Below are 12,732 nucleotides of genomic sequence, written 5' to 3'. Positions count from 1 at the left end.
GGAGGTTCAGAGCCCTCAGGGAAGGGGCAGGAATGACTGACATGTTGGCCTCTGCTTACCTACAAGGTTATGTTCCAGCCTCTACACACAAGGTCATTCTAATTTTAAAACTTCCCAGATGGATCTGAAGAGGATTTGAATTTGAAATCAGGGTTGAGAATGATGAAACAGTAAAAATGGAGACAGGGTTAAAAAGCAGTGAAGGCTGGAAGGAAATTGTGAATAAAGGTGAAAGGTGGAGCCTGTCAGTCTCAGTGATGGAAGAAGTAAGGAGAAATAAAAGCACTGCAGGTAAATCATTGATAAAAGTTCACCCCAGGGCTGGGGATGTGGCTCAAGCGGTAGCGCGCTAACCTGGCATGCGTGCGGCCCGGGTTCGATCCTCAGCACCACATACCAACAAAGATGTTGTGTCCACCGAGAACTAAAAAATAAATATTAAAAATTCTCTCTCTCTCTCTCTCTCCTCTCTCACTCTCTCTTAAAAAAAAAAAAAAAAAAAGTTCACCCCAGTGTGTGTGTGTGTGTGTGTGTGCGCATACATATATTTCAGTGAAACAAAATACTTTTTATATAGATTTTTATTTTCTTTTTTGAAGCCAAAAATCGACCTGGCCTCCTTCCTTCCAGAGTAATAAGGTCCAGTGGGCATTGGGTCCCTGTGGACCATTTGGACTTCCGTTGTTTGCCTCACAATCTAGCCACCACTTGTATATTGTTTCCATGGGAAAACTGTGTCTTGCATTCCAAGTAACAAAATTCCACATGAGCTTTGGATTGCCACATGTTTATAAAATAGGCTTGCTGATTTGCTGCTTCCAAAGAGGCCACGGCTCCTGCCAACAATCCACATCCTAGGTAAAGAAAAAAGTAGACATTATGACAGAATTGGAATTCACTCCCTGCCTTGTAAATGTGTGACAATAGGGAAGGCTAACTTGGGCCCTGTTAAACTATGACTTACATATTTCTGAATTTTTCCTCTTTTTTTTTTTAAAGAGAGAGTGAGAGAGAGAGAATTTTTTTTTAATATTCATTTTCCAGTTCTCGGTGGACACAACATCTTTATTTGTATGTGGTGCTGAGGATCGAACCCGGGCCCACGCATGCCAGGCGAGCGAGCTACCGCTTGAGCCACATCCCCAGCCCCTATTCCTCTTTGTGTGTGTGTGTTTGTGTATCGCACAGTTTACAATAAATATGGTTTTGTTGTTTTGTTTTGTTTTGTTTTGTTTTTGGTATTAGGGATTCAACTCAGGGGCACTCAACCTCTGGGCCACATCCCCAGTTCTATTTTTTATTTTATTTAGAGACAGGGTCTCACTGAGTCACCCAGCGCTTTGAACTCATGATCCTCCTGCCCCAGCCTCCCGACCCACTGGGATTATAGTCATGTGCCACTGTGTCCGGCTACAACAGACATGTTTCATTTTTGCAATCAGAAACACAATGTAACAGACTCTTAAAAAAGAGAGAACAAGAGAGATGCTCTGGAGTTTCACATAATTAAAAAAACAAACAAACATTAAAGTTGTCGAAATTCCATTTGGCACTGAAAGACTTTTTTGAATCCTGCCTCTCCAGCAGCCACACTACCCACTTGATCCTTCATGTGCTACGTTTATCTTTTGAGGAAGAACAGTGAGGGGGGCAGGTGTCCTTTGTTTGCAGTTAGCTTCATAAACTTTAATTCTTTGCCACCTGTTACCTACCACACCTGTGGGACAGACTGTGGATAACAAAAGGAACATTCACAGGGGCCGGAAGATGACAGTTACACAATTCCAAAGTCAAGGTCACCACTTTGGTGGGTCCACCCAGATAGCTGAGGGATTTTCTTTTCATTCTCAATAGTTGATACACTCACATAGCTCATTGATTTCAGAATATAAAATGCTTTACAGTGAAAACATTTTTGGGTCCCTCATCTTTGCAGTTTTTGTCTCTCCAGCCCTCACAGGTAAATGATTACTTATCTTAGCTTCAAGTATATTCTTCCAGAATTCCATTAGGCAAATACAAGCATTTATGACCTCATATATATTTTAATTTACAGATAATTTAAAGAGCACCATATCTGGTAGAAGTAGTCTTTCTCCCAGGATTTTTGTTCCTTTTTGGCATAAGAAACAATGGTGAACCTTATATATCTAGATAAACAATAGCAATAGTAGAAATGGCCCAGACTATTAACTAGCACCATGAGTAGATAGGCATACAATAAGTTAGCAATATAACATGGAAATGTAGTTCTTTGTGCTTCAGCTAAGAGGTAGAATTTGCATATGTGAGCTTGAAGGCAGAATGGAGAGGCAGATGTGGCCTGCTCTGCACAATGCACACTCCAACGATTGCCTTAATGCAGACCATGGCACCTTCTGGACCTTCTGTGGATGATACATGAACAGTCTTAAATTGTGGATTAACATTATTAAGTTATTTTACTAAGCAAGACCAATGCTATCAGATATAATCTCTATAATGGACTCATCAGCCCAACCTTTTTTAGGGTGCACCTGTCACTTCCATTAGCCAAAGTTTGTTGAGCCTCAGTAACATGCTTTCTACAATGTGGTGTGACCACTGACTTCTCTACATCCAGAAGGTACATCAAGACAGTTGGCTCTAGCCATAGAAGAGGCTTGTGAGAATTTGCAAAGCCTTATGGGAATTTGGAAGTTGCCCTCTTTCTTTCACTATATCCCAAAACAAGTATACCGAAGAGGCAGATGGACTTTTACAAAAGTATTGTTTGGCACAACTAATATTTATTTGTAGGCTACATTTTTATTTTTGTTTTTTTATTTATTGTAATTAGGCTACATTTTTACAAATACAATGTCTTTGAACAGTCTCTTCTATCGGGAATGTCTTTTTCATTTTATTATCTATATTTATTACACATAAAAATACATGTTATTTTGTAGATATATTTATGAACATTTTAGACCAAGTAGCAGGAGGCTGGGTGTGTAGCTCTATAGTAGAACAGGTGCTTAGCATGTGTAAGGCCCTAGATTCAATCCCCAGCACAAGAAAGCAAAAAAAAAAAAAAACCCAAAAAATAGCACAAGTTCTTAGAAGAAATTCTACTTACCCCAAATTAGGTTGTAGTCACAGCTGGTCCAGTTTGTAGTAAGTTGGAAGGTAGGGTAGCTCTGGGCCTGTGGGAAGGGCAGCATTTCTAAGAAGAGATGATAGAAGGTGGAGAGTGAGAATTTCATATATTTAACAAAATAAGATGGAACAAAGCCAGGAATTGGATGGAGGCCACTGAACAGGTGGGGTGAGTGGTAGATGTAGAAAGATATTGCAGGACCCTGTGTAGAGTGTACAGGGGTTAATTTGTACCCTGGATCAAAAGATTTATAAATACCCTCAGGATCTTTAAAGGAAAGGCTAAATATTTGATGTCAGAATGGAAAAGAGTGGCAAACTTTTTATAAATGTGATCAAGTCAACCAGTGGAAAGATTCAACAAGGCAGAGGCTAACAGTGAGATTTGAAAAAGACAAAAACAAACAAAAAAGCCTTGAATAAGTCTGATTTGCAAGTGAGCAAATAGAGTTTCACATTCAAATAACTTTTACATCAAAATATGAGTTCTCCGAGGCCTCAAATTTATAAATGTGTGACTCCAGTGCCAGAGTTTATTGAACACTTACTGGAGACTGTGGCCCTGAATGCAAAACAGAAGTCATCTAAAATACTTTGTGCTTTGAGCAGCAATTAGATTAGCTGGAACTCTATGGCACAGGCCATGGTGTGGGCAGAATGCAGCTCTTCTAGTCACTACTGGCTGCAATCTCCAGCACACTCAATTGCTTCCTTTGAAGGCTTACATATGAGTCCTATGTGTGGGTGCCCCACCATGACTTACCTGATGAGAACACAGCATCTTTTCCTCCAACCCTGTCCTAAATATCACTGGTATGGGACGCTGATTAGTGTTACTGAAGGTTAAGAAACAAATGAGAGGTATCAGTTGTTGTCCTGGGAGTAACATAGAACTGCTGAGCAAATAGCCCAACACTGAACAATGAACAACTAGAATTTCTTAGCCACCTTTATTCCCAGCTAGACTTTTCTCCACTGGCTTCAAAGCTTCCACCATGTTTCCCTATCCTCCTGTTCCCTGTGTCCATTGCAGACTCTGTCAATTGGCCTAGTCATTGCATAAAACCTTTCAGGTCAGCCAAAGACTCATTCATGGGCTATTTTTGGACCCTGACCTCCACAAGAGAACAGGTAGATCATTGAAATCTCAGTCACTCCTTTCTGCTCCTTCATCAGCCTGGGGAGAGGAAGAAGGCAGCAAAACATTCTGCTTTCTCAGTGAAATAATTCCACTGGGCCTCTAAGAAGGAATAGTTGGCTGACTAGAGATGGCTGAGGTCTTAAATAACTGTAGTTTTCTTTCTGTACAAGTGAGAAGATTGATGCTGGGAACATTGAAGTTATTTACCTGAAGGCTTGCAGTGAGTAGGTGGAGAGACAGAAGTCTAACTCAGACTGAAGACTGTAGATCTAGTGGTTGTAACTTGAGGCCCTGCTACTTTGTGTCTAAAACCAAAATTGTGTTTGAAACATTTTTTTTTTAAAGTCATTCTATCTTTCAGTCACAACTATTTTGCTCCTTCTTTATCATCTACCTTATTTAGTAGGCCTGGCTATTTTTTAATGTTTCTATTTTTCCAGTATAAAGTAATAGGAAAAAAATACTTGTTACAGATGAGGGTGTAGCTCAGTGGTAGAGTGTTTCCCTAGCATGTGTGAGGCCCTAGGTTCCATCCCCAAAACTGCAAAAGACAAAACAAAGAAACAACAACAATAACAATAAAAACACAAACCAACCTGTTATACTGGATATTTGCTTCCTCAAAATTCTGGTCTATCCAGAACCTCAGAATGTGATCTTATGTAGAAAAAGGGTTTTTTGTTGTTGTTGTTGTTGTTTGTTTGTTTAGTTTTGTTTGTTTTGTTTTTGCAGATATAACTAGTTAAGATGAGGTTATACTGGGTTAGAGTTGAGCCCAATCCAATAACTGATGTCCTTGTCTGAACTATCAGGGAAGAAGGCCATGTGATGACAGAGGCTGTCTTGTAGTATGGAGGAATGCAGCTACAAGACAAAAGTTCCAAGGATGTGGCAACCAACTCTCAGAAGCTAAGAGAGATAAGGAACTCACAGAATTTCCAGAAGGAACTGGCCCTGTCTACATTTTTATTTCAAACTTCTGGGTTTTTGAACTGCGAGAAAATAAATTTCTGTTGTTTCTAAGTCATCCAGTTTGTGTTGCTTTGTTATGGCAGCCCTAGGAAACTAATGCACTGAGTAAAGGGGATTGATAATTAAAACAAACCTCAGATAAATGCACTTCTGATACATAGCTGTTAGTGTGGGTGGTTTGCAGGAACGGGAGAAGGAAGAGACAAGAGAAATAGGTGGCTGTATAAAAGGGCCCCTGACAGGCAATCTACCCAGAGGGCTCAAAGTCCATCATGCAACACCATAAAGACAAAATCCCCTCTCCCATGGTGTGGGTGGGGCTATAGAAGAAATTCATCACCAGTCTCTGTCCACTCCACAGAATGGGATCTAACTCCCTTTCTCCATAGACAAGGGCACACATCATGTTCCCAAGGTCACACATGTGCCCACAAGCTGCTCCAAGAGCCAGCCGACCACTATGTGATCATCTGCCAGTGATGGCAGGTCAGAAAGGTCAAAGCGATCCAAGCACAGGAGCATTCCTGCAGTTTCCACACAGTGCAGGGACACGACTTCTTCAAAAAGAAGTAGCTGCACAGGCACTGGACCTGAAGAGCCATGTCTGTCTGCCACTCCAGGGTTTCACACCCCTGGAAATGCGTATCTCTCAGCCTAATCATTTTGGTGGATTTTAGATCTACCTACCCCTCTTTCTGGGTCTATCTCTCTTTCTCTTGCCTTTCTCTCACTTTGCAATAGACCTACTCTGATTACCATCTCTGTCCTGCAGCACCTCTGTTTCTGTGCTGGAATAATTGCCCTAATCTTAGATTTGACTCCTAAGGACCAAGGATTACTCCACAGTTGACTCTCTACCTCCAGTAACATAGCCTCCATCGACGATTTTTTTAATACCTTCATTTTGTTTATTTACTTTCATGTGGTGCTGAGGATCGAACCCAGGGCCTCACATGTTCAAGGCAAGTGCTCTACCACTGAGCTACAGCCCAACCCCAGCCTCCATCGACAATTTTGATGGTTTCTTTCTAATTTTTCGCTCTACACAAGATGATATGTATAACCAAACTGGACACACACTTTTGTTTCCTGATTTTTCCTTATGTCATAAGCTTTTATCTACATTAACAGGTAATTTTTGAAAGCACAATTTCAATTATTACGCAATTATTTCATCAAAAGAATGCACCAGGACTGGGGATGTAGTTCAGTGGTAGAGCATTTGCCTAGCCTAGCACACCTGAGACTCTGACTTCCTAGTCCTGTATGAGAGAGAGAGAGAGAGAGAGAGAGAGAGAGAGAGAGAGAGAGAGAGAGAGAGAATGGACCACATTTTACTCAATGAAGATTTATGAATGTATTCCTGTGTTCATTTTTAATTAACAGGTGACAATGGCTAACACAGTCATACCAGGGAGGGTTGCTTTGGACATGTGTATTTCCAAATTGCTTTCCAAAAATTTGTAGCAATTGATACTGTCTCCAGCAATGCAGAAGGTTCCTGTTCTCTGATTCCTTGATATTGGAGATAATTTTATTTTATTTATATTTTTGGTGGGGGGTGGGAGTAGCAGGGATTGAACTTAGGGGCATTCAACCATTGAGCCACATCCCCAGCCCTATTTTGTTTTGTTTTTTTTTTTCAAGAGTGTTTTTTTTTATTGGTTGTTCACAACATTACAAAGCTCTTGACAAATCATATTTCATACATTAGAATCAAGTGGGTTATGAACTCCCATTTTTACCCCAAATACAGATTGCAGAATCACATCGGTTACACATCACATTTTTACATACTGCCATATTAGTGACTGTTGTATTCTGCTACCTTTCCTATCCTCTACTATCCCCCCTCCCTTCCCCTCCCATCTTCTCTCTCTACCCCATCTACTGTAATTCATTTCCCTCCATGTTTGTTATCCCATTCCCCTCATAACCTCTTATATATAATTTTGTATAACAATGAGGGTCTCCCTCCATTTCCATGTGATTTCCCTTTTTTTCTCCCTTTCCCTCCCGCCTCATGTCTCTGTTTAATGTTAATCTTTTCTTCCTGCTCTTCCTCCCTGTTCTGTTCTTAGTTGCTCTCATTATATCAAAGAAGACATTTGGTATTTGTTTTTTAGGGATTGGCTAGCTTCACTAAGCATAATCTGCTCTAGTGCCATCCATTTCCCTGCAAATACCATGATTTTGTCATTTTTTAGTGCTGCGTAATACTCCATGGTGTATAAATGCCACATTTTTTATCCATTCATCTATTGTAGGGCATCTGGGTTGATTCCACAGTCTAGCAATTGTGAATTGTGCTGCTATGAACATTGATGTGGCAGTATCCCTGTAGCATGCTCTTTTAAGGTTTTCAGGAAATAGTCCGAGAAGGGCAATAGCTGGGTCAAATGGTGGTTCCATTCCCAGCTTTCCCAGGAATCTCCATACTGCTTTCCAAATTGGCCGCACCCGTTTGCAGTCCCACCAGCAGTGTATAAGAGTACCCTTTTCCCCACATCCTCGCCAGCACTCGTTGTTGTTTGACTTCGTCATGGCTGCCAATCTTACTGGGGTGAGGTGGTGTCTTAGGGTGGTTTTGATTTGCATTTCTCTGACTGCTAGAGATGGTGAGCATTTTTTCATGTACTTGTTGATTGTTTGTATGTCCTCCTCTGTGAAGTGTTTGTTCATGTCCTTGGCCCATTTGTTGATTGGGTTGTTTGTTTTCTTATTGTCTAATTTTTTGAGTTCTTTGTATACTCTGGATATTAGGGCTCTATGTGAAGTGTGAGGAGTAAAAATTTGTTCCCATGATGTGGGCTCCCTATTTACCTCTCTTATTGTTTCTCTTGCCCAGCCCTATTTTGTACTTTTATTTAGAGACAGGGTCTCACTGAGTTGCTTAGCCCCTCCCTTTTTTCTGAGGCTGGCTTTGAACTCGGAGTCCTCCTGCCTCAGCCTCCTAAGCCACTGGGATTATAGGCATACGCCACTGTGCCCCACAGCAGATGAATTTCTTTAATGCTGTGAATGAATAATACTACTTTGTTGTTTTGATTTGTAATGAATTGCCTTTTTTCTCTCTCTGAGTGCCAGGACTTGAGCCCAAGGCCTTAATGCATTATAGGCAAGGGCTCTACCAATCAGCCACAAACCCAGCCCTATTTTGAAGATAGATCTAGTTATTTATTCAGGTAGACATAGACAGATAGATAGATACATTCTAGGCTTTAAAAGATGAATAATTTCCACAACTAGTACTGCGATAGAAGAATATGCTACAGAATAGAAAACAGTCTCCCCAAAAGAGTTGAACGGGGCTGTGAATAGCACAGTGTTGCTGGAATAAAGAGGCTTGAGAATGACAATTATTCAGGTAAAGAACTTCTCAGGCTTATGTTTTAAAAAAGAAAGAACATAGTCACTGGAATCATTCCACTGGATTAGCGTGAGTTCTAAAATAAAAGATGAAAAAAAAATTCTGAAAGATCAAAATGGTGTTGTGTGTTTCTCAAAGTTTACATTATTTCAAAGACACACCTTAAGTGTATCTGATGCATTGGCAAATACATCAAAGCATCAGTTCAGGAAGTGATAGTGATGGAAAATGCGGGTAACTCTCCAACGCCCCATGATCATGTGGGATTGCAGACTGTGTATGTGTTTCAACAAGACTTGCCATGAGAAGTTCACAAAGCAATCACAATGCTCAAACCAGTCAGCCTAGTACTGCACACCTATCATAGACACCTTTAGCTAAAACCTAGAAAAATCATAGAAAAGTGCATGGCTTTCATACCAAACATACCATACCACTGCAGTTAGCAACAAAACCCAGGAATTCAGTGGGAGCCACTTATTTACCAGTAGATATACTCACCAAAGCAAATTAGGATTGTGTGTAAAATGTCAGTGTATATGTCCTAAGGTAATTTTAAATTTAAAAATTGTTCATGTTCCCCAACTGCAGTTTTTTTAAATTTTGAAATAGTAATAGATTGACCAAAAATTGGAGGGAAAAATCTGAGAAATCCAGTGCACCTTTACCCATTCTTTCCCAGTCTTAACATTTTGAGTAACTATAATGCAATATAAATACCAGGAAACTGATATGGATATGCTCCACAGAGCTTATTCGGATTGCACCCATTATATAAAAACTCAAGCCAGGCATGGTGGAACATGCCTGTAATCCCAGCAGTTAGGGAAGCTGAGACAGGAGGGTCATGAGTTCAAGCCAGCCTCAGCAACAGCGAGGAGCTAAGCAACTCAGTGAGACCCTGTCTCCAAATAAAATACAAAATTGGGCTGGGGGTGTGGATCAGTTGTCAAGTACCTCTGAGTTCACTCTCTGGTACCAACAAATAAACAAACAAACTTGTGTGCATATGTGTGTGTAGTTCTAAGCAATTTTTTTCATGGTACTGGAGAGAAGAGCCAGCCATGCACAGTGGGAATGTGAGGTTAAGGAAATAATTCTATAAACTGGGCTGACTGGCTGAGCCCCATGTGCATTCTTTTTTAAAAAGCAATTCAACTACAGCCCTGCCTGGCTAAGTCGAAAGGATATATGGCATTCATCAGCAAACTACTTTTTACTTATGGGAGAATTGTAGCCTTGAAATACATAAAAATAACACAAGTTATCTTCAGTGTGGGGAACTTTTGTGACCCTTATACAAACCAAATCCCAGAAATCAGGGAGATAAGGACAAGCCCCTCTAACCTCAAAATCTGTAAGAACAAGTTTTGAAGAGGACCTTCATGGCTGCCTAAGCTTGGTGGTAGCCCCTTACCCTGCAACAGGTCTATATCCCCCAGCCCTATCCCTAACCCCTGGCATCACTAATATTTTCTCCTTATTTATAATTTTGTTATGTCACGAGTGTTACATAAGTGAAATCATATGATATGTGATCCTTGGAATTGGCTTTTGCTACTCACACTAATTCCCTTAAGATTTGTCCAAATTACGTGCATCCATGCCCTTTCTATTTTATTGCTGAATAGTTTTCCAGGACATAGACGTACTGCAGTTGGTTTAACTGTTCAGTGATCTTCCTCCTCCAGCCACTCCTCAACTGTCTATATCACTGCCCAGTAAATCCCTATCAGTGGATTAACGAACTGATTTGGTTAAAGACCTTGTAACCCAATCGTTTCCCCTTTCACCCAATCATTTTTTTTTTTTTGCATGGTCTCACACATGAGTTTGAGGGAACAGCACAAATCCAAACCATAACAGATGGCATGTTTTGGTCTCCTACACCAGTAACGCATGAGAAATATACATATTTCATATCTTTACTGTGTTTTGTGTTATCACTATTTTTTATTTTAGCCTTTTTGGTAGGCAGGTGGTAATTGTTCATTATGGTTCCAATTTGCATTTCCCTGATGGTTAATGGTATTGGGCATCTTTTTTATGTGATTTATTTATCATTTGGATATGCTTTTCACTAAAATGTCTATTTTAGACATCTAATTAGTTGTTTGTTTTTTTACTGCTGAGTTTGAGAGCTTTTTAAGCATTCTAGATACAAATTCTTTGTCATATAAAGAATTTGCAAATATTTCCTCCAGATTTGTAGTTTGTGTTTCCATCCTCTTAAGAGTATTTTGCAAAGCAAAAGTTTCTAATTTTGGTGCGATCCAATTTGTCTGTTTTTCTTTTCTTTTTTCTTTCTTTTTTTTTTTTTTTTTTTGTGTGTGTGTGTGTGTGTCAGGTCTAAAGGCTTTTCTGAAGATCTGGCCATTGACTCCATAGATTTTACCCTGTTTTTTTTCTCCTTAAAGTTCTTGATTTTTATATTATACAGTAATTTCAAATCCTTTGGGTCCCCGTGCAAAGCTTTCCCCTGCCCACGTAACAGGGCGGTAGGAGAACGCCCGCCCGCCGGCTACTGACTGCAGGACTGGGTGCCTAGAGATCACCCGCCCACCAGCGACAGCCGGCCCGCTGCCCGCGCGACTGGGCGGCTGAAGTCCACTCCCCCGCCGGCGACCGATCACCCGCCCGCTGCCTGAGATACTGGGCCGCTGGAGACTGCCCACCTGCCTCGACGGGGAGCTGAAACCAAACAGAGACAGTCCAGTCACACAGCCCCATTAGGACACCCCAGCAAGGAGCCTGGGGCCCATCATAGTAGAGTAGTGACGTCACTGGAGCTCAGCCGTCGGAATTCCTTCCCAGCAGAATACACGTTAGCAGGCACAGTTTAACAACACAAAGAAGAAACAACAAGGTAATACAGAACCAAAACAAATCTATAGAAGAGAGCAGAAACACGGCAATCAAATAGAGCTGGAAAGTAACGTGGACAACATGAGAAAACAAGGGAAAAAAGGAGTACAAACAATACAGGACAACTTAATTCTACAGGAGGACATAGAAACATCAGAAGCAGGGATAGGGAATGAACTCAAGGCCTACCTAACTCGAATGGAAAGGAATATTAGGGAAGACATGAGACAGCAAGTCCAAGCAATAAAAGTATATTTTGAAAACGAATTAAACAAACAAATTCAAATGGCAAAGAACGAGCTCTACCAGGAGATAGAGATCTTAAAAAAAATCAAACAATAATCCTAGAATTGCAGGAAAATATAAACCAAATTAAAAACTCAAACGAGAATATTACAAACAGACTTGATCAAGTAGAAGTCAGAACATCAGATAATGAAGACAAGGTTTATCAACTTGAAAAGAATATAGTCAGCACAGAAAAGATGCTTAAATCCCATGAGCAATCTATTCAAGAGATATGGGATGTCATAAAAAAACCAAATTTGAGGGTCATCGGGATAGAAGAAGGCACAGAGACTCAAACCAAAGGAATGGACAGCATATTAAATGAAATAATTCTAGAAAACTTCCCAGAGATGAAAGATGAAATGGATTGCCAAATCCTGGAAGCCTACAGGACCCCAAACATTCAAAACCATAATAGACCAACTCCAAGACATATAATTATGAAGATAGCCAACGTACAGAACAAGGAGAGAATATTAAAAGCTACAAGAGAAAAGAGGCAGATTATATTCAGGGGTAAACCAATTAGGTTAACAACAGATTTTTCATCACAGACTTTGAAAGCGAGAAGATCCTAGAACAATGTATTTCAAATGCTGAAAAATAATGGATTCCAACCAAGAATACTGTATTCAGCAAAATTAAGCTTCAGATTTGACAATGAAATTAAAATCTTTCACGATAAACAAAAGCTAAAAGAATTCGCAGCAAGAAAACCAGCACTGCAAAGCATTTTGAGCAAAATACTACAAGAAGAGGAATTGAAAAATAGTGCCCAAAACTAACAGCAGGAGGTGTCTCAATAAAGGGGGAGGAAAATAACCAAAAAGTAAAACCAACCAAACTAACATAAATAAATAAAGAAGCATGACTGGAAGTACAAATCATATCTCAATTGTAACCTTAAATGTTAATGGCCTAAACTCACCAATCAAGAGACATAGGCTAGTAACCTGGATCAAAAAAAACAAATCCAACA

The 12,732-nt window shown here is 40.2% G+C and overlaps 1 long non-coding RNA gene across 1 annotated transcript in view; it reads right to left on the bottom strand.

Moving 5' to 3' along the window:
- Positions 1-652: 652 nt before the first annotated feature.
- LOC308632093 overlaps positions 653-12,732 on the bottom strand; it is a 59,882-nt gene continuing 47,802 nt past the window's right edge. Inside the window, exons 2-3 of the long non-coding RNA XR_014018425.1 lie at positions 3,098-3,184; positions 653-854 (exon numbers count right to left, since the gene is read on the bottom strand). This is a non-coding gene — a long non-coding RNA (uncharacterized lncRNA). The remainder of the gene's footprint in view (positions 855-3,097; positions 3,185-12,732) is intronic.

This window comes from Spermophilus citellus (genome assembly GCF_964194105.1).
Source record: "Spermophilus citellus genome assembly, chromosome: 12".
NCBI classification, from domain to species: domain Eukaryota; kingdom Metazoa; phylum Chordata; class Mammalia; order Rodentia; family Sciuridae; genus Spermophilus; species Spermophilus citellus.
This window is presented reverse-complemented; position numbering and strand designations above follow the sequence as displayed.